The sequence below is a fragment of the Arachis hypogaea genome, chromosome 10 (assembly GCF_003086295.3).
Source record: "Arachis hypogaea cultivar Tifrunner chromosome 10, arahy.Tifrunner.gnm2.J5K5, whole genome shotgun sequence".
NCBI lineage: Eukaryota > Viridiplantae > Streptophyta > Magnoliopsida > Fabales > Fabaceae > Arachis > Arachis hypogaea.
The window spans coordinates 43410426-43431993 of record NC_092045.1 but is presented as its reverse complement, the minus strand read 5'-3'; the positions used below and the strand labels follow the sequence as shown (position 1 = coordinate 43431993).

General features: G+C 39.6%; 2 non-coding genes across 2 annotated transcripts; one reads left to right on the top strand and one right to left on the bottom strand.

Annotated features, from left to right (window-relative positions):
• Positions 1-10515: 10515 nt before the first annotated feature.
• Positions 10516-10619, bottom strand: LOC112719203 (small nucleolar RNA R71). The gene has a single exon (XR_003161515.1). It is a non-coding gene; the product is annotated as a small nucleolar RNA R71 (small nucleolar RNA).
• A 7596-nt stretch (positions 10620-18215) lies between these two features.
• LOC112719425 (small nucleolar RNA R71) lies at positions 18216-18323 on the top strand. Its single transcript, XR_003161728.1, has one exon. It is a non-coding gene; the product is annotated as a small nucleolar RNA R71 (small nucleolar RNA).
• The last annotated feature ends 3245 nt before the right edge of the window (positions 18324-21568 follow it).

Sequence of the window (21568 nt, the reverse complement as noted above, 5' to 3'; positions counted from 1 at the left end):
ATATCTTGAGCCGTGAATTATACAGGAGTACTTGTTGTCCAGGTTTGAACTCTTTCTTCAAAATCTTCTTGTCATGCCATCTCTTAGCTTTCTCCTTGTATATTTTGGTATTTTCAGAGGCTTCTAGCCTAAACTCATCTAGCTCATTCAGCTGCAACAATCTTTTCTCTCCTGCTGCTTCAGAATCCAAATTTAGAAGTTTAGTGGCCCAAAAGGCTTTGTGCTCAAGCTCTACAGGGAGATGACAAGATTTGCCATATAACAGTTGAAATGGGGACTTCCCAATAGGAGTTTTAAAAGCTGTTCTGTATGCCCAAAGTGAATCTTCCAACTTCCTAGCCCAATCCTTTCTTGTGCTACCAACTGTTTTTTCTAGGATCTTCTTTAGTTCCCTGTTTGCTAATTCTGCTTGCCCATTAGTTTGGGGATGATATGGTGTGGCTACCTTATGAATAACTCCATATTTGTGGAGAAGTTTCTCCATTTGTCTATTACAAAAATGGCCACTACCATCACTGATGAGACCCTTGGGCACTCCATATCTAGTAAAGATGTGCTTCTTTAGGAATTGAAGGACAATTTGTGCATCACAGGTAGTTGTGGCTATGGCTTCCACCCATTTTGAAACATATTCCACTGCTACCAAGATATATCTAAATGAATAAGAAGGAGGAAAGGGTCCCATGAAATCAATGCCCCATAGATCAAATAATTCTACTTCCAAAATGAAGTTCTGTGGCATCTCGTTCCTTCTTGTTAGTCCTCCTGCTCTTTGACATTCATTACATTGGTGGACAAACTCCCTGGCATCTTTGAAGATGGTTGGCCAATAGAAACCACTTTGTAGAATCTTTGCTGCTGTTCTTTCTGGACCAAAGTGTCCACCATAAGCTGAGCCATGGCAATGCCATAATATATCTTTTGTTTCACTTTCAGGAATACATCTCCTGATTATTCCATCAGAGCACCTTCTGAACAGATAGGGTTCATCCCACAAGAACTTCTTTGCTTCATTGATTAGTTTCCTCACTTGTTGCTTAGTGAATTCTTGCGGTATCTTTCTCCCTACTTTGTAGTTTGCCATGTCAGCGAACCATGGTGTTTGTTGGATTAGCATAAGATGTTCATCTGGGAAGCTTTCATTCATAGGTAATGAAGCCTTTTGAATTGTTTCTGGTGGTAGCCTTGACAAATGATCAGCAACTAGATTTTCAGTGCCTTTCCTGTCCTTTACCTCAATGTCAAATTCTTGTAAGAGTAAAATCCACCTGATAAGTCTTGGTTTAGCATCCTGTTTTGACATCAAATACTTGAGAGCAGCATGATCAGTATAGACCACAATTTTAGATCCTATCAAGTACGATCTAAACTTATCAAATGCATAGACTACAGCTAACAATTCCTTCTCTGTTGTAGTGTAATTTTTTTGAGCTTCATTCAATACTTTACTTGCATAATATATGACATGATGCAAGTTTCCCTTCTTCTGTCCAAGTACAGCACCAATTGCAATTTCACTTGCATCACACATGAGTTCAAATGGTAAGTTCCAATCCGGTGGTGTGATAATTGGTGCTGATGTGAGTTTATGTTTTAAAGTTTCAAAAGCATGCTGGCAATTTTTATCAAAAACAAAAGGTTGATCAATCATTAAAAGGTTACTCAAAGGTTTGGCTATTTTAGAAAAATCTTTGATAAACCTTCTATAAAATCCTGCATGCCCCAAGAAACTTTTAACAGATTTCACATTAGTTGGTGGAGGGAGTTTTTCTATTATTTCTACTTTTGCCTTGTCAACCTCTATTCCTCTTCTTGAAACTTTATGACCAAGAACAATCCCCTCAGGTACCATGAAATGGCACTTCTCCCAGTTCAAAACCAAATTAGTTTCTTGGCACCGTTTCAAAACAAGAGTTAGATGGTTTAGGCAAGTATTGAAACTATCACCAAAAACAGAGAAGTCATCCATGAAAACCTCTAAAAATTTTTCAACCATATCTGAGAAAATGGAAAGCATACACCTTTGAAAAGTGGCTGGGGCATTGCATAATCCGAATGGCATTCTTCTATAGGCAAAAACTCCAACTGGGCATGTGAATGAAGTCTTTTCTTGGTCTTTTGGATCCACCACTATCTGATTATACCCAGAATACCCATCCAGGAAGCAATAATAAGCATGGCCAGCCAACCTTTCAAGCATTTGATCAATGATGGGGAGTGGGAAGTGATCTTTGCGTGTGGCATCATTCAACCTTCTATAGTCAATACACATTCTCCACCCTGTCACAGTTCTGGTGGGAATGAGTTCACTCTTCTCATTAACAATGACTGTCATCCCACCTTTCTTTGGTACTACTTGGACTGGGCTTATCCATGAGCTATCAGAAATGGGATATATGATTCCTGCATTCCATAATTTCATTACTTCCTTCTGGACGACTTCCTTCATTGCAGGGTTGAGTCTTCTCTGAGGTTGAATTACTGCTTTGGAATTGTCCTCCAAAAGAATCTTATGCATGCATACTGTAGGGCTGATGCCTTTCAGGTCATCAATGGTCCATCCTAAGGCATCCTTGTGAGCTCTGAGAACATCAAGAAGCTCTCCTTCTTCTTTCTTTGTCAAAGCTGAATTGATGATTACCGGGAGGCTTTCTGAAGTGCCAAGAAATGCATATTTGAGATGAGAAGGTAATGGCTTCAATTCTTGCTTTTGCACCTCTTCTTTCTTGCTTAGTTCCACTTCTTTGTTTATGAAAGCCTCAGCCACATGTTCCTCTATTGTTTCTTGATTATCTTCTTCTTGCTCATGCTGATCAATGTCTAACATTTCTTCCACCAGGCTCTCTATCATATCCACCCTCAAATGATCTTCCTTCTCTGGGGGGTGTTGCATTGACTTAAAAACATTGATGATCATTTGCTCATTGTGTACTCTGAAAATCATTTCTCCTTTTTCCACATCAATAATGGCTCTTGCAGTTGCTAGAAATGGTCTGCCCAAGATGATTGAATTGTTGCCTTCCTCATCGGTATCTAGGATTACAAAGTCTGCAGGGAAGATAAACTCTCCAACCTTTACTAGCAAATTTTCCACAATTCCATTTGGTGTCTTGATTGATCTGTCTGCCATGACTAGTGACATCCTGGTGGGTTTGAGCTCTTCTATGGCCAACTTCTTCATCATGGACAAGGGCATTAAGTTGATACTAGCTCCAAGATCACAAAGAGCTTTGTCCAAGGATAGTTTGCCTATAGTGCATGACACTACAAAACTCCCTGGATCCTTGAGTTTTGGTGGGATTCCCTTTTGGAGCACGGCACTACATTCCTCACTAAGCATCACCGTTTCCTTCTCATTCCAATCTCTTTTCTTGTTGATGAGCTCCTTTAAGAACTTGGCATATAAAGGCATTTGCTCCAAAGCTTCAGCTAGAGGTATGTTGATCTCCAACGTCTTAAAAGTCTCAAGAAATTTATGGAAATGCTGATCCTTTGTTTCCTTGTGAAATCTCTGTGGATAAGGTAGTGGTGATGTTGAGCTCTTCTCCACTTGATGTTGTTTTGGAATTGGTTCCTCCAAGATCTTCTTTCCTTTCTTCAAATTCTGTGGTTTGTTGTTCTCCTCTGTGGGTTCTCCTAGAGCATTTTTGCTTATCATGTCCTTGTTGATGGCTTCATCATTCTTTGTTGGCTCAGTGTCATTCTCCATGAGCTTCTTTGTTGCTCCTTGGTTACCATCCACTAACATCTTTCCACTTCTTAGTTGTACGACCTTGCATTCTTCCTTTGGGTTGGGAATGGTATCACTAGGTAGTGAACTTGATGGTTTTTCAACAGAAATCTTCTTGGAGATTTGTCCAATTTGCCTCTCTAGGTTCTTCATGGAGGCTTCTTGGTTCTTGGTTGTCAATTCTTGGTTCTTCATCAGTTTCTCCATGAGCAGCTCTAGATTGGTGATTCTCTGTGAGTCTTGTGAGATGGGTTGATTTTGGGGTGTTGATGGATGAAGATAAGTGTTTTGGTTAGTTGGGTGGTTATTGGGTGGGTATTGGTTAGAATTTGGGTAGTTGTTTTGTGGTTTTCTATATGTATTTTGGTTAGTGTTTGGCTGGGTGTTATGGTTTGTGTTTTTCCAATTGTTCTGGCCTGTGTTTCTTTGCCATGGTTGTTGGTTTTGATTATGGTTGTCTCCCCATCTGAGGTTGGGATGGTTCTTCCAAGATGGATTGTAAGTATCCCCATAGACTTCATTTGTTCCAGGATTTTGGTTGTGCATGTATTGGACTTGCTCTTGCTGTTGCTCCTCTTGAGTTTCTTCATTTTGCACCCAAGTGGTTGATGGTTGGCTTGTGGTGCTCACTGCTGCCACTTGCAAGCCATCAATTCTCTTAGCCATTTGCTCAAACTGTTGTTGAATCTGCTGCTGCATCATCTTGTTTTGAGCTAAAATTGAATCAACTCCTTCCAACTCCATTACTCCTCTTCTCTGTGATGGTTGGCGTTGTCTTTGATGAGCAAAGAAATATTGGTTGTTGGCCACCATATCAATGAGGTTTTGAGCTTCCTCTGTGGTCTTCATGAGTTGTAATGAGCCTCCGGCAGAGTGATCAAGAGCTTCTTGAGCTTTAAGAGTGAGTCCCTCATAGAAGTTTTGTAACTTGTCCCACTCAGTGAACATCTCTGGTGGACATTTCCTTAATAAAGCCTTATACCTTTCCCATGCTTCATATAAGTTCTCAGCCTCCAATTGAGTGAATGTTTGAACCTCAGTCTTCAACCTTAGGATTCTTTGAGGTGGATAGAATTTGGCAAGAAACTTGCTCACCAAGTCATCCCAAGTGTTGATGCTTTCTTTTGGAAAGGTCTCTAGCCATTGAGTGGCTTTATCTCTGAGAGAGAATGGGAAGAGCAGCAACTTGTAGCTATCAGGGGGCACACCATTTGTTTTCACTGTGTCACAGATTCTCAAGAAGGTGGATAGATGTTGATTTGGATCCTCCAAAGGCCCTCCTCCAAAAGAACAATTGTTTTGAACCAGAGTGATGAGTTGTGGCTTGAGTTCAAAATTGTTTGCATTGACATTGGGAGGAAGAATGCTACTCCCACAATGCCTAGCATTTGCAAATGTGTATGAAGCCAAAACATTTCTCTGTTGTTGATTATTGTTGGCTCCTTCTCCTGGTTGATTAGTGTCTCCTTCCATGTCTTGGAATTCCTCCTCAGATTCTTCTTCTCCAACAATGTTCTTCCCTCTTTCGGCTCTTCTTATTCTCCGAAGAGTCCTTTGATCAATTTCAGAGATAATAGGGGAAGATCTTCCTATACCTGACATACAAACACACAACAATAAACACACAGACCCAGAAAGCCAATGAAACTTCAATCTATAGCTAGAATGAAGTTTTAGTTAGTTTAAGCAAAAACTCAAACAGTTAGTGTGTTAGTAAGAATTAGAATAACAGAAAAGAAAAAGTTCTTGATCTAGACCTCCACCTCACTTAATCATTGTCAATCTATTTCAATCCCCGGCAACGGCGCCAAAAACTTGATGTGTGGAAAACGATCCAACACAAAACTCACCGGCAAGTGTACCGGGTCGCATCAAGTAATAATAACTCACATGAGTGAGGTCGATCCCACAGGGATTGAAGGATTGAGCAATTTTAGTTTAGTGGTTGATTTAGTCAAGCGAATCAAGTTTTGGTTGAGTGGGTTGTATTTAACAGAAGATAAAGTGCTTGAAATGTAAAGGGAGAAGGGAAATTGCAGTAAATTAAAGAACAGGAAAATAGATCTGTAGAATCTTAAAGAACAAGAAAGTAAATGACTGAAACTTAAAGTGCAAGAAATGTAAATTACAGTAACTTAAATGGCAAGAAAGATAAATGGCTTGAATATAAAAGGGGTTTGAGGAGTGGGATTGCAGAATCTAAACAAAGAGAAAGTAAATTGCAACAATTGATTAAACAGAAATTGAATCAGAAGCAAATAGCATTCAAACAGAAAGAAAATAAAATGCAGCAAGGTTCACAGAAGAACCAAAGGTAAATTGTGGTCTCAGGTCTCAAGAGACTAGGTAGCAGAGCCTAGATCTCTATTTGCCTTCCTAGATCCAAGTTCACAAAGCAATTGATAAGAAATTGAAGAAGAAGCAATAGAAGAACAGAAATAAAATTGAATTATGCAGAAAACAAATTGAAAAGAGTTTGAATGGGAATTGAGACAGAATTTCCTTAATTTCACACACCCAAAACTCAGAAACAGAAGAGTAGAATTGCCCAAGTAAGAATGAGGAAGGAGATCAATCAATTCTCCCTTGATCCTCTTAGTGCTCGGACAAGTCTCTCAAGAAAGCTCAAAGAAAGTGCAAATTCCAAGGCTAAGCCAAAAGTAAGTCAAAAGGTAAAAATTCAAAAAGAAAGGTCTAGTCCAAAAGTTTTTAATTACATCAAACTAGCTTCTATTTATACACTTTCTATTCTTGGATTTTGGGATTTGGATGGGCTTTTGATTTGGTGAAGAAATGAATTCAAATGGATTTTTAATTTGAATTTTTGGCCCATTAAAAATCACTCCCAGGAGGCTGCCCTGATGCGTGGAACGCTGCCCTGCCCACGCCAAGGGCAGGGCAGGAAAAGTTGGTGCGCCAAATTTGTCTTGGTGTTGCCAGAACGTGTCATGGTGCTGCCAGAATCCAAAGTTGGTGCGCCAGAATTGAGCTTGGTGCATAGGATGCTGCCCTGCCCTCGCGGAGGGCAGGGCAGAAAAAATTGGTGCTGCCAGGAGAGGATTGTGGTGCGCGCTGGTGCTGCCAGGAGAGGCTTGTGGTGTGCGCTGGTGCTGCCAGGGAAGGATTTGGTGCGCGCTGGTGCTGCCAGGGAAGGATTTGGTGCGCCAGATTTGTGTGTGGTGCGCCAAGATCGTGCGCCAATCCAAATGCTGCCCTGCCCGCGCCAAGGGCAGGGCAGAGTTCCCTCTTCCACGTCCCGTGTTCGAAACACGGCTGGGGCACAAATTCAATTAATTTCCTTGGCTTCTTGGCACGGCAATCAACCTTAGTTCTTGGCTTCCTCATGGTTCCTTGTTCGAGTCTTGTGGCATGCATGGGTGACATTTTTCCTTTGATTTCTTTCCTTAGAGAGCCCGATTCTGCCCTCCACAAGGGCAGGGCAAGGTTCTCTTCCTCTTGGTCCCAAGGCACATTTTGTGCTTTGCCCTTGTAGTGGGCAGGGCAGAGTTGCCTTCTCTTCTTGGTTCTCTTATGTTGCCCTCCTAGAGGGCAGTCTGCCCTTGTGGAGGGCAATGTTGCCTCCCCCTTAGCATGCGGCACGCTTCTTATTGCTTCGGCCACGCTTTCCTTTCCTTAGGCTACACTTCTTAGGCCACGCTTTTCCTTTTCTTTTCTTTTCTTCACCTACAATAAACCAAAACAACCACTCCAAGTATCACTAAATTCAAGAGGCTTATAAATCAATTAAAATTCAATTAAAATTAGCTCAAACCTCATGATTTATCATTAATTTCATGGTGGTTGCTTGATTTAGAGAAGTTATGCATTTTCACTCCAAATCACTTACTTAGGATGCAAGAAAGTGCATAAATGCTAACAAAACAAGTGAAATTAGCTTGAAAAATGGGTATATGATGACTTGTCATCACTGACAACCGAGCCTTCCATTCCGTGAGATCAGAGTCTTCGTGGTATAAGCTAGAATTGATGGCGGCATTCATGGGAATCCAGAAAGTCTAACCTTGTCTGTGGTATTCCGAGTAGGATTCCGGAATTGAATGACTATGACGAGCTTCAAACTCGCGATTGCTGGGTGTGATTACAAACGCAAAGGAATCAAGGGATTCTATTCCAACATGATCGAGAACCGACAGATGATTAGCCGTGCTGTGACAGAGCATTTGGACTATTTTCACTGAGAGTATGGGATGTAGCCATTGATAACGGTGATGCCCTACATACAGCTTGCCATAGAAAGGAGTGACAAAGATTGGATGAAAGCAGTAGGAAAGCAGAGATTCAAAAGGAACACAGCATCTCCATGCACCTATCTGAAATTCCCACTATTGAATTATATGAGTAACTATTTACTATTTTATTCCTTCGCGTATACTATAATTTCTTAATACAGTTGAATCCGCCTGACTGGGATTTACAAGATGACCATAGCTTGCTTCATACCAACAATCTCTGTGGGATCGACCCTTACTCACGTAAGGTTTATTACTTGGACGACCCAGTACACTTGCTGGTTAGTTGTGCGGAGTTGTGACAAAGTGTGATTTATGTTTGAGAGCACCAAGTCTTTGGAGCCATTGTTGATGATCACAATTTCGTCCACCAAGTTTTTGGCGCCGTTGCCGGGGATTGTTCGAGTATGGACAACTGACGGTTCATCTTGTTGCTCAGATTAGGTAATTTTCTTTTTATTTTCTTTTCAAAAAAGTTTTCAAAAATCTTTCAAAAATTTGTCTTTAATTTCGTTTTTCTAAAGAATATTTTCGAAAAAATAATAAAAATCCAAAAAAAATTCATAAAATCATAAAAAACCAAAAATATTTTGTGTTTCTTGTTTGAGTCTTGAGTCAATTTTTAAGTTTGGCGTCAATTACATGCTTTTAAAAAGTTATGCATTATTTTTCGAAAATTCATGCATTCATGGTGTTCTTCATGATCTTCAAGTTATTATTGGTAAGTCTTCTTGTTTGATCTTGATGTTTTCTTGTTTTGTGTCTTTATTGTTTTTCATGTGCATTTTTGCATTCATAGTGTCTAAACATTAAAGATTTCTAAGTTTCGTGTCTTGCATATTTTCTTTGCATAAAAAATTTTTCAAAAATATGTTCTTGATGTTCATCATGGTCTTCAAAGTGTTCTTGGTGTTCATCTTGACATTCATAGTGTTCTTGTATGCATTTTTTGTTTTGATCCAAAAAAAAAAAGAGAGAAACATAAAAATGACGTTTTAATTTTTTTTTCTCTTTCATCATTAAAAATTCAAAAAATCAAAAAATATCTTCTCCTTAATTTGCCCATAATTTTCGAAAATTTGAGTTGACTTAGTCAAAAATTATTAAAATTAGTTGTTTCTTGTAAGTCAAGTCAAATTTTCAATTTTAAAAATCTTATCTTTTCAAAACTTTTTCAAAAATCAAATCTTTTTCATTTTTTTTACTATTTTTCTAAATTTTTTAAATTGAATTTTAAAAATCTTTTTCTTATCTTTATTTCAAAAAAAAAATTGAAGCTTTACTAATTAATGTGATTGATTAAAAAATTTGAAGTTTGTTACTTTCTTGTTAAGAAAGGTTCAATCTTTAAATTCTAGAATCCTATCTTCTAATTAATTGTTAGTTAAGTAATTAATTTTAATTTTAAAAATTATATCTTTTTCAACCATATCTTTTTAATCATGTATTTTTATCATATCTTTTTCAAAATTTTATCTTTTTCAAAAATTTGATTTCAAAATATCTTATCTAACTTCTTATCTTTTTATCTTTTCAAATTTGATTTTAATATCTTTTTCAACTAACTATTTGACTTTTTGTTTGTTTCTTATCTTTTTCAAAACCACCTAACTACTCTTCCCTCTCTAATTTTTGAAAATATCTCACCCCTTTTTCAAAATTCTTTTTAATTAACTAATTGTTTCAAATTTTAATTTTAATTTTATTTCACTATTAATTTTCAAAACTCATTAACTCCTTTTCAAAAATTATTTTCGAAATTACTAACACATTTTTCAATATTATTTTCAAATTTCTCTCCCCCTCATCCCCTTCTATTTATTTTAATTATCTACTAACACTTCTCTTCATCTTAAAATTCGAACCCCCTCTTCTCCTCTTTGTTCGAATTTTTCTCTTCTCATTCTTCATTCTTATTCTTCTTTTCTTCTACTCACACAAAGGAACCTCTATATCTGGACAAAGAGGATCCCTATTATTATTTTTTGTTTCCTTCTTTTTCATATGAGCAGGAGCAAGGACAAAAATATTCTTGTTGAGGCAGATCCTGAACCTGAAAGGACTCTGAAGAGGAAACTAAGAGAAGTTAAATTACAACAATCCAGAGACAACCTTACAGAAATTTTTTAAAAGGAAGAGGAGATGGTAGCCAAAAATGATAATGCAAGGAGGATGCTTGGTGATTATACTAAACCCACGTCCAAGTTTGATGGAAGAAGCATCTTAATTCCTGCCATTGGAGTAAACAATTTTGAGCTGAAACCTCAACTAGTTGCTCTGATGCAACAGAACTGCAAGTTTCATGGACTTCCATCAGAAGATTCTTACCAGTTTTTAACTGAGTTCTTGCAGATTTGTAAGGCTGTTGAGACTAATGGAGTAGATCCTGAAGTCTACAGGCTCATGGTTTTCCCTTTTGCTATAAGAGACAGAGCTAGAACATGGTTGGACTCATAACCTAAAGATAGCCTGGACTCTTGGGATAAGCTGGTCATGGCCTTCTTGGGTAAATTCTTTCCTCCTCAAAAGCTGAGCAAGCTTAGAGTGGATGTTCAACCCTTCAAGCAAAAAGATGGTGAATTCCTTTGTGAAGCTTGGGAAAGATACAAGCAGATGACCAAAAAGTGTCCTTCTGGCATGTTTTCAGAATGGACCATAATAGATATATTCTATTATGGTCTATCTGAGTTCTCTAAGATGTTACTGGACCATTCTGCAGGTGGATCCATTCACCTAAAGAAAACGCCTGCAGACGCTCAGGAACTTATTAAAATGGTTGCAAATAACCAATTCATGTACACTCCTTAGAGGAATTCCGTGAATAATGGGACGCCTCAGAGGAAGGAAGTTCTTGAAATTGATGCTCTGAATGCCATATTGGCTCAGAACAAGATGTTGACTCAACAAGTCAACATGATTTCTCAAAGTCTGAATAGATGGCAAAATGTATCCAACAGCACTAAAGAGGCACATTCTAAAGAAGAAGCTTATGATCCTGAAAACCCTGCAATGGTAGAGGTAAATTACATGGGGGACGCCTTTGGCAACACCTATAACCCCTCATGGAGAAACCATCCAAATTTCTCATGGAAGGATCAACAAAAGCCTCAACAAGGCTTTAATAATGGTGGAAGAAACAGGTTTAGCAATAGCAAGCCTTTTCCATCATCTTCTCAGCAACAGACAGAGAATTCTGAGCGCAGCCCCTCTAACTTAGCAAAAATAGTCTCTGGTCTGTCTAAGGTCACTTTAAGTTTTATGAGCGAAACAAGGTCCTTCATTAGAAGTTTGGAGGCACAAGTGGGCCAGCTGAGTAAGAAAGTTACTGAAACTCCTCCTAGTACTCTCCCAAGCAATACTGAAGAGAATCTAAAAGGAGAGTGCAAGGCCATTGACATAGTCAACATGGCCGAACCTAGAGAGGAAGGAGAGGATGTGAATCCCAAGGAGGAAGGCCTCATGGGATGTCTCACAAGCAAGAAAGAGTTCCCTATTGAGTACCTAAAGGAATCTGAGGCTCATATAGAGACCATAGAAATCTCCATTAAACCTCCTTCTATCATTCATGAGCTCTGAAGAGTATTCTTCCTCCGAAGAGGATGAAGATGTAACTGGAAAGCAAGTTGCTCAATATCTAGGAGCCATCATGAAGCTAAATGCCAAGTTATTTGGTAATGAGAGAAAGCATGAACAGCTTCTCTCAATGCAGAGTCAAACAGAGCCCCCACAGTCAAACTCTAAGTTTGGTGTTGGGAGGCCACAAACAAAATCTAAGTTTGGTGTTGAACCCCCACATTCAAACTCTAAGTTTGGTGTTGGGAGGTTCCAACAATGCTCTGAACATCTGTGAAGCTCCATGAGAGCTTACTGTCAAGCTATTGACATCAAAGAAGCGCTTATTGGGAGGCAATCCAATTTTTATTTATCTAATTTTATTTTATTTTCATTGTTCTTTTATGTTTTATTAGGTTCATGATCATGTGGAGTCACGAAAAAAATATTAAAATTAAAAATAGCATCAAAAACAGCAGAAGAAAAATACACCCTGGAGGAAGGACTTACTGGCGTTTAAATGCCAGTAAGGAGCATCTGGCTGGAGTTCAACACCAGAACAGAGCATGGATCTGGCGCTGAACGCTAGAAACAAGCAACATCCCGTCGTTCAAATGCCAGAAATGCAGCCTGAGGAGAGCTGGCACTGAAAGCCAGAACAGAGCATGGAACTTGGGTTCAACGCTAGAAACATGCTGCACATGGGCATTGAACGCCCAGAACATGCATCACTTCGGCGTTTAAATGCCAGAATTGCATCCAAAGGCGTTTTACACACCTGATTGGTACAGGGATATAAATCCTTGACACCTTAGGATCTGTGGACCCCAAAGGATCATCTCAGGATCTGTGGACCTGGTGCGCGAAATGGTAAACAATACTTTTTCACAACTCTCATAATCCCCGGTCATGAACCCCAAAAACTTGGTGTTCAATACCATGGCATTACACAACTTCGCACAACTAACCAGCAAGTGCACTGGGTCGTCCAAGTAATAAACCTTACGCGAGTAAGGGTCGATCCCACAGAGATTGTTAGTATTGAAGCAAGCTATGGTCATCTTGTAAATCTTAGTCAGGCAAACTCAAATGTATATGATGATGAACGAAAATAACACAAAGGTAAAGATAGAGATACTTATGTAATTCATTGGTAGGAACTTCAGATAAGCGCATGAAGATGCCTTCCCTTCCGTCTCTCTGCTTTCCTACTGTCTTCATCCAATCCTTCTTATTCCTTTCCATGGCAAGCTTGTGTAGGGTTTCACCGTTGTCAATGGCTACCTCCCATCCTCTCAGTGAAAGCGATTGCATATGCTCTGTCACAGCATAGCGGAATTCAGCTGTCGGTTCTCGGTCAGGCCGGAATAGAATCCATCGATTCTTTTGCGTCTGTCACTAACGCCCCGCCTGCTAGGCGTTTGAAGCACGTCACAGTCATTCAGTCATTGAATCCTACTCAGAATACCACAGACAAGGTTAGACCTTCCGGATTCTCTTGAATGCCGCCATCAGTTCTCGCCTATACCACGAAGATTCCGGTTAAAGAATCCAAGAGATAAACACTAGAGCCTTGTTGCTTTGTAGAACAATAGTGGTTGTCAGTCACCTTGTTCATGGGTGAGAATGATGATGAGTGTCACGGATCATCACATTCATCAAGTTGAAGAACAAGTGATATCTTAGAACAAGAACAAGCGGAATTGAATGGAAGAACAATAGTAATTGCATTAATACTCGAGGTACAGCAGAGCTCCACACCTTAATCTATGGTGTGTAGAAGCTCCACCGTTGAAAATACATAAGAACAAGGTCTAGGCATGGCCGAATGGCCAGCCTCCCAAAGTGATCAAAAGATCCAAAGATCGAAAGACTCTTCAGATTGAAAGATGATACAAATACCATAGCAAAAGGTCCTACTTATAGAAAACTAGTAGCCTAAGGTTTACAGAAATGAGTAAATGACATAAAAATCCACTTCCGGGCCCACTTGGTGTGTGCTTGGGCTGAGCAATGAAGAAATTTCGTGCAGAGACTCTTCTTGGAGTTAAACGCCAGCTTTAGTGCCAGTTTGGGCGTTTAACTCCCATTTGGGTGCCAGTTCCAGCGTTTAACGCTGGGATTTCTGAGGGTGACTTTGAACGCCGGTTTGGGCCATCAAATCTTGGACAAAGTATGGACTATCATATATTGCTGGAAAGCCCAGGATGTCTACTTTCCAACGCCGTTGAGAGCGCGCCAATTGCTCTTCTGTAGCTCCAGAAAATCCACTTCGAGTGCAGGGAGGTCAGAATCCAACAGCATCTGCAGTCCTTTTTAGTCTCTGAATCAGATTTTTGCTCAGGTCCTTCAATTTCAGCCAGAAAATACCTGAAATCACAGAAAAACACACAAACTCATAGTAAAGTCCAGAAAAGTGAATTTTAACTAAAAACTAATAAAAATATACTAAAAACTAACTATATCATACCAAAAACATACTAAAAACAATGCCAAAAAGCATACAAATTATCCGCTCATCACAACACCAAACTTAAATTGTTGCTTGTCCTCAAGCAACTGAAAATCAAATAAGGTAAAAAGAAGAGAATATGCTATGAATTCCAAAAACATCTATGAAGATCAGTATTAATTAGATGAGCGGGGCTTTTAGCTTTTTGCCTTTGAATAGTTTTGGCATCTCACTCTATCCTTTGAAATTCAGAATGGTTGGCTTCTTTAGGAACTTAGAATCCAGATAATGTTATTGATTCTCCTAGTAAAGTATGATGATTCTTGAACATAGCTACTTATTGAGTCTTGGCTGTGGCCCAAAGCACTCTGTCTTCCAGTATTACCACCGGATACATACATGCCACAGACACATAATTGGGTGAACCTTTTCAGATTGTGACTCAGCTTTGCTAAAGTCCCCAATTAGAGGTGTCCAGGGTTCTTAAGCACACTCTTATTTGCCTTGGATCACAACTCTTATTTCTATATATTTTTTTGTTTTTCTTTTTCTCTCTTTTTTTTTCGATTTTTTTTTTTAATAGAAATGCTTTTCTTGCTTCAAGAATCATTTTTATGATTTTTCAGATCCTCACTAACATGTCTCCTTTTTCATCATTCTTTCAAGAGCCAACATTCATGAACCACAAATTCAAGATACATATGCACTGTTTAAGCATACATTCAGAAAACAAAAATATTGCCACCACATCAAGATAATTAAACTGTTATAAAATTCAAAATTCATGCAATTCTTCCTTTTCAATTAAGCACGTTTTTATTTAAGAGAGGTGATGGATTCATAGGACATTCATAACTTTAAGGCATAGACACTAAGACACTAATGATCACAAGACACAAACATAGATAAACATAAGCATAAAATTCGAAAAACAAGAAAGTAAAGAACAAGGAGATTAAAGAACGGGTCCACCTTAGTGATGGCGGCTTGTTCTTCCTCTTGAAGGCCTTATGGAGTGCTTGAGCTCCTCAATGTCTCTTCCTTGTCTTTGTTGCTCCTCTCTCATGATTCTTTGATCTTCTCTAATTTCATGGAGGAGGATGGAATGTTCTTGGTGCTCCACCCTTAGTTGTCCCATGTTGGAACTCAATTCTCCTAGGGAGGTGTTTAGTTGCTCCCAATAGTCTTGTGGAGGAAAGTGCATCCCTTGAGGCATCTCAGGGATCTCTTGATGAGAGGGGTCTCTTGTTTGCTCCATCCTTTTCTTAGTGATGGGCTTGAGGTCATGCCTTCTCAGTTGAACCGGCTTTCCTCTTGAGTTTCTCTTCCATTGAGCGTCCTCTTCACAAATGTTTATGAGGACTTGGTCCAACCTTTGATCAAAGTTGACCCTTCTAGTATAAGGATGTTCATCTCCTTGCATCATGGGCAAATTGAATGCCAACCTTACACTTTCCGGACTAAAATCCAAGTATTTCCCCCGAACCATAGTGAGATAATTCTTTGGATTCGGGTTCACACTTTGGTCATGGTTCTTGGTGATCCATGCATTGGCATAGAACTCTTGAACCATCAAGATTCCGACTTGTTGAATGGGGTTGGTAAGAACTTCCCAACCTCTTCTTCGGATCTCATGTCGGATCTCCGGATACTCACCCTTTTTGAGTGAAAAAGGGACCTCGGGGATCACCTTCTTCAAGGCCACAACTTCATAGAAGTGGTCTTGATGCACCCTTGAGATGAATCTCTCCATCTCCCATGACTCGGAGGTGGAAGCTTTTGCCTTCCCTTTCCTCTTTCTAGAGGTTTCTCCGGCCTTGGATGCCATAAATGGTTATGGAAAAACAAAAAGCAATGCTTTTACCACACCAAACTTAAAATGTTTGCTCGTCCTCGAGCAAAAGAAGAAAGAAGATAGTAGAAGAAGGAGAAATAGAGGAGAGGGAGATGGCTTTGTGGTTCGGCCAAAAGGGGAAGAAGTAGTGTTTAGGGTGTGTGAAAATGAAAGAGTGAAGATGATAGTGGGATTTGATAGGTGGGGGTTTTTTGGGGAAGAGGTATTGAGGTGATTGGTGAATGGGTGAAGAAGAGAGAGGGTGGTGGGTTTGGTGGGGATCCTGTGGGGTCCACAGATCCTTAGGTGTCAAGGAAAAGTCATCCCTGCACCAAATGGCACTCAAAATCACGTTTTGAGCCAATTCTGGCGTTAAACGCTGGGCTGGTGCCCATTTCTGGCGTTTAACGCCAGGTTCTTGCCCTTCTCTGGCGTTTAACGCCAGTCTGGTGCCCCTTTCTGGCGTTAAACGCCCAGAATGGTGCCAGACTGGGCGTTAAACGCCCAACAGCTAGCCTCACTGGCGTTTAAACGCCAGTGGGTGCGTCCTCCAGGGTGTGCTATTTTTCTTCCTGTTTTTCATTCTGTTTTTGCTTTTTCATTGATTTTGTGACTTCTTATGATCATCAACCTACAAAAAGAGAAAATAACAAAATAAAATAGATAAAATATAAACATTGGGTTGCCTCCCAACAAGAGCTTCTTTAATGTCATTAGCTTGACAGAGGACTCTCATGGAGCCTCAGAAATGCTCAGAGCTATGTTGGAACCTCCCAACACCAAACTTAGAGTTTGAATGTGGGGGTTCAACACCAAACTTAGAGTTTGACTGTGGGGGCTCTGTTTGGCTCTGTTTTAAGAGAAGCTCTTCATGCTTCCTCTCCCTGATGACAGAGGGATATCCTTGGGCCTTAAACACCAAGGATTCTTCATTCACTTGAATGATCAACTCTCCTCTATCAACATCAATCACAACCTTTGCTGTGGCTAGGAAGGGTCTGCCAAGGATGATGGATTCATCCATGCACTTCCCAGTCTCTAGGACTATGAAATTAGTAAGGATGTAATGGTCTTCAACCTTAACCAGAACATCCTCTACAAGTCCATGGGCTTGTTTTCGTGAATTGTCTGCCATCTCTAGTGAGATTTTTGCAGCTTGCACCTCAAAGATCCCTAATTTCTCCATTACAGAGAGGGGCATGAGGTTTACACTTGACCCTAAGTCACACAAGGCCTTCTTGAAGGTCATGGTGCCTATGGTACAAGGTATAGAAAACTTCCCAGGGTCCTATCTCTTTTGAGGTAGTTTTTGCCTAGACAAGTCATCCAGTTCTTTGGTGAGCAAAGGGGGTTCATCCTCCCAAGTCTCATTTCCAAATAACTTGTCATTTAGCTTCATGATTGCTCCAAGGTATTTAGCAACTTGCTCTTCTGTGACATATTCATCCTCTTCAGAGGAAGAATACTCATCAGAGCTCATGAATGGCAGAAGTAAGTCCAATGGAACCTCTATGTCTCAGTTTGAGCCTCAGATTCCCATGGTTCCTCATTAGGGAACTCATTGGAGGCCAGTGGACGCCCAGTGAGGCCTTCCTCAGTGGCGTTCACTGCCTCTTCTCCTTCCCAAAATTTGGCCATGTTATTGGCCTTGCACTCTCCTTTTGGATTTTCTTCTGTATTGCTTGGAAGAGTACTAGGAGGGAGTTCAGTAATCTTCTTGCTCAGCTGACCCACTTGTCCTTCCAAATTTCTAATGGAGGACCTTGTTTCAGTCATGAAACTTTGAGTGGTTTTGATCAGATCAGAGACCATGGTTGCTAAGTCAGAGGTATTCTGCTTAGAACTCTCTGTCTGTTGCTGAGAAGATGATGGAAAAGGCTTGCTATTGCTAAACCTGTTTCTTCCACCATTGTTGTTGTTGAAACCTTGTTGAGGTCTCTGTTGATCCTTCCATGAAAAATTTGGATGGTTTCTCCATGAAGGATTATAGGTGTTTCCATAGGGTTCTCCCATGTAATTCACCTCTTCTATTGAAGGATTCTCAGGATCATAAGCTTCTTCCTCAGATGAAGCTTCCTTAGTACTGCTTGGTGCATTTTGCATTCCAGACAGACTTTGAGAAATCATACTGACTTGTTGAGTCAATATTTTGTTCTGAGCCAATATGGCATTCAGAGTGTCAATCTCAAGAACTCCTTTCTTCTGACTAGTCCCATTGTTCACAGGATTTCTTTTAGAAGTGTACATGAATTGGTTATTTGCAACCATTTCAATCAGTTCTTGAGCTTCAGTAGGCGTCTTCTTCAGATGAAGAGAGCCTCCAGCAGAGCTATCCAAAGACATCTTGGACAGTTCAGAGAGACCATCATAGAAAATACCTATGATGCTCCATTCAGAAAGCATATCAGAGGGGCACTTTCTGATTAATTGTTTGTATCTTTCCCAAGCTTCATAGAGGGATTCTCCTTCCTTCTGTCTGAAGGTTTGGACTTCCACTCTAAGCTTACTAAATTTTTGAGGTGGAAAGAACTTTGCCAAGAAGGCATTGACTAGCTTTTCCCAAGAGTCCAGGCTTTCTTTAGGTTGAGAGTCCAACCATGTTCTAGCTCTGTTGCTTACAGCAAAAGGGAATAGCATTAGTCTGTAGACCTCAGGGTCAACCCCATTAGTCTTGACAGTGTCACAGATTTGCAAGAACTCAGCTAAAAACTGATGAGGATCTTCCAGTGGAAGTCCATGGAACTTGCAATTCTGTTGCATTAGAGAAACTAATTGAGGCTTAAGCTCAAAGTTGATTGCTTCAATGGCAGGGATAGAGATGCTTCTCCCATAGAAGTCAGGAGTAGGTGCAGTAAAGTCACCCAGCACCTTCCTTGCATTATTGGCATTGTTGTTGTTTTCGGCTGCCATGTGTTCTCCTTCCTTGAAGAATTCGGTTAGGTGCTCTAAAGAGAGTTGTGCTTTGGCTTCTCTGAGCTTTCTCTTCAAGGTCCTTTCAGGTTCAGGATCAGCCTCAACAAGAATGCCTTTGTCTTTGCTCCTGCTCATAAGAAAGAGAAGAGAACAAGAAAATGTGGAATCCTCTATGTCACAGTATAGAGGTTCCTTTATGTGTCAGAGGAAAAGAAGAGTAGAAGACAGGAGTAGAAAATTCGAACTTATCAAAGAAGATGGAGTTCGAATTTTGCATTAAGGGATAGTGTTAGTCCATAAATAGAAGGATGTGAGAAGGAGGGAAGTGATTTTCGAAAATTAAGTAGAAAATTTGAAAACATTTTTTTGAAAAACATTACTTAATTTTCAAAAATGAAAATGGAAAAGAAATCAAATGATTTTTGAAAAAGATTTTGAAATTAGAAATCAAAAAGATTTGATTGAAAACTATTTTGAAAAAGATGTGATTAAAAAGATTTGATTGAAAAGTTATGGTTTTAAAAAGATATGATTGAAAAGATATGATTTGAAAACAATTTTAAAAAGACTTGATTTTAAAAATTAATGACTTGCCTAACAAGAAAAGATATGATTCAAACATTAAACCTTTCTCAACAGAAAAGGCAACATACTTGAAATGTTGAATCAAATCATTAATTGATAGTAAGTATCTTTAAAAATGGAAAGAAATTGGTTTTGAAAAAGATTTGATTGAAAAATTGATTTGAAAAAGATTTGGTTTTGAAAAGATTTTGAAAACTTAGAAAAAATTTGATTTGAAAACAAAATCTTCCTCCCTTAGCCATCTTGGCGTTAAACGCCCAGAATGGTGCACATTCTGGCGTTTAACGCCCAAAATGCTACCCTTTTGGGCGTTAAACGCCCAACCAGGTACCCTGGCTGGTGTTTAAACGCCAGTCTGTCCTTCTTCACTGGGCGTTTTGAACGCCCAGCTTTTTCTGTGCAATTCCTCTGCTGTATGTTCTGAATCTTCAATTCTCTGTATTATTGACTTGAGAAGACACAAATTAAAAATATTTTTGGATTTTTAATAATAAGGAAAAATCAAAATGCAACTAAAATCAAATAACAATGCATGCAAGACACCAAACTTAGCAGTTTGTATACTACTGACACTAACAGGATGAAAATGCATATGAGACACACAAAACACTCAAGCCAATAGAATTCAAAGATCAGAGCACGAAAATTATCAAGAATTACTTGAGAATCCTTAATACATATGAATGAATGCATGCAATTGACACCAAACTTAAGATGAGACACTAGACTCAAACAAGAAATATTTTTGGATTTTATGATTTTTTTTTATTTTTTTGTGTTTTTCGAAAATTAAGAAAAAAAAGTATCAAAATTCTTGATGAGAATTCCAGGAATCAGTGCAATGCTAGTCTAAGACTCCGGTCCAGGAATTAGACATGGCTTCACAGCCAGCCAAGCTTTCAAAGAAAGCTTCGGTCCAAAACACTAGACATGGCCAAAGGCCAGCCAAGCCTTAGCAGATCACTGCTCCAAAAGCAAGATTGATAGAAATCAACAAGCTCTTGTGATGATAAGTTGAAATCTCAGCCAGCCAGACTTCAACAAATCATCATGAAACTCTAGAATTCATCTTCAAGAATTTCGAAAAAAAATAAATACCTAATCTAAGCAACAAGATGAACCTTCAGTTGTCCAAACTGAACAATCCTTGGCAATAACGCCAAAAACTTGGTGTTGTTGCCGGATCTTGGCACTGATGTTACCAAAAGCTTGCTCAAAACTTGAACAATCCCCGGCAACGGCGCCAAAAACCTGGTGCGCGAAATTGTGAACAATACTTTTTCACAACTCTCATAATCCCCGGTCATGAACCCCAAAAACTTGGTGTTCAATACCATGGCATTACACAACTTCGCACAACTAACCAGCAAGTGCACTGGGTCGTCCAAGTAATAAACCTTACGCGAGTAAGGGTCGATCCCACGGAGATTGTTAGTATTGAAGCAAGCTATGGTCATCTTGTAAATTTTAGTCAGGCAAACTCAAATGTATATGATGATGAACGAAAATAACACAAAGGTGAAGATAGAGATACTTATGTAATTCATTGGTAGGAACTTCAGATAAGCGCATGAAGATGCCTTCCCTTCCGTCTCTCTGCTTTCCTACTGTCTTCATCCAATTCTTCTTATTCCTTTCCATGGCAAGCTTGTGTAGGGTTTCACCGTTGTCAATGGCTACCTCCCATCCTCTCAGTGAAAGCGATTGCATATGCTTTGTCACAGCATAGCGGAATTCAGCTGTCGGTTCTCAGTCAGGCCGGAATAGAATCCATCGATTCTTTTGCGTCTGTCACTAACGCCCCGCCTGCTAGGAGTTTGAAGCACGTCACAGTCATTCAGTCATTGAATCCTACTCAGAATACCACAGACAAGGTTAGACCTTCCGGATTCTCTTGAATGCCGCCATCAGTTCTCGCCTATACCACGAAGATTCCGGTTAAAGAATCCAAGAGATAAACACTAGAGCCTTGTTGCTTTGTAGAACAATAGTGGTTGTCAGTCACCTTGTTCATGGGTGAGAATGATGATGAGTGTCACGGATCATCACATTCATCAAGTTGAAGAACAAGTGATATCTTAGAACAAGAACAAGCGGAATTGAATGGAAGAACAATAGTAATTGCATTAATACTCGAGGTACAGTAGAGCTCCACACCTTAATCTATGGTGTGTAGAAGCTCCACCGTTGAAAATACATAAGAACAAGGTCTAGGCATGGCCGAATGGCCAGCCTCCCAAAGTGATCAAAAG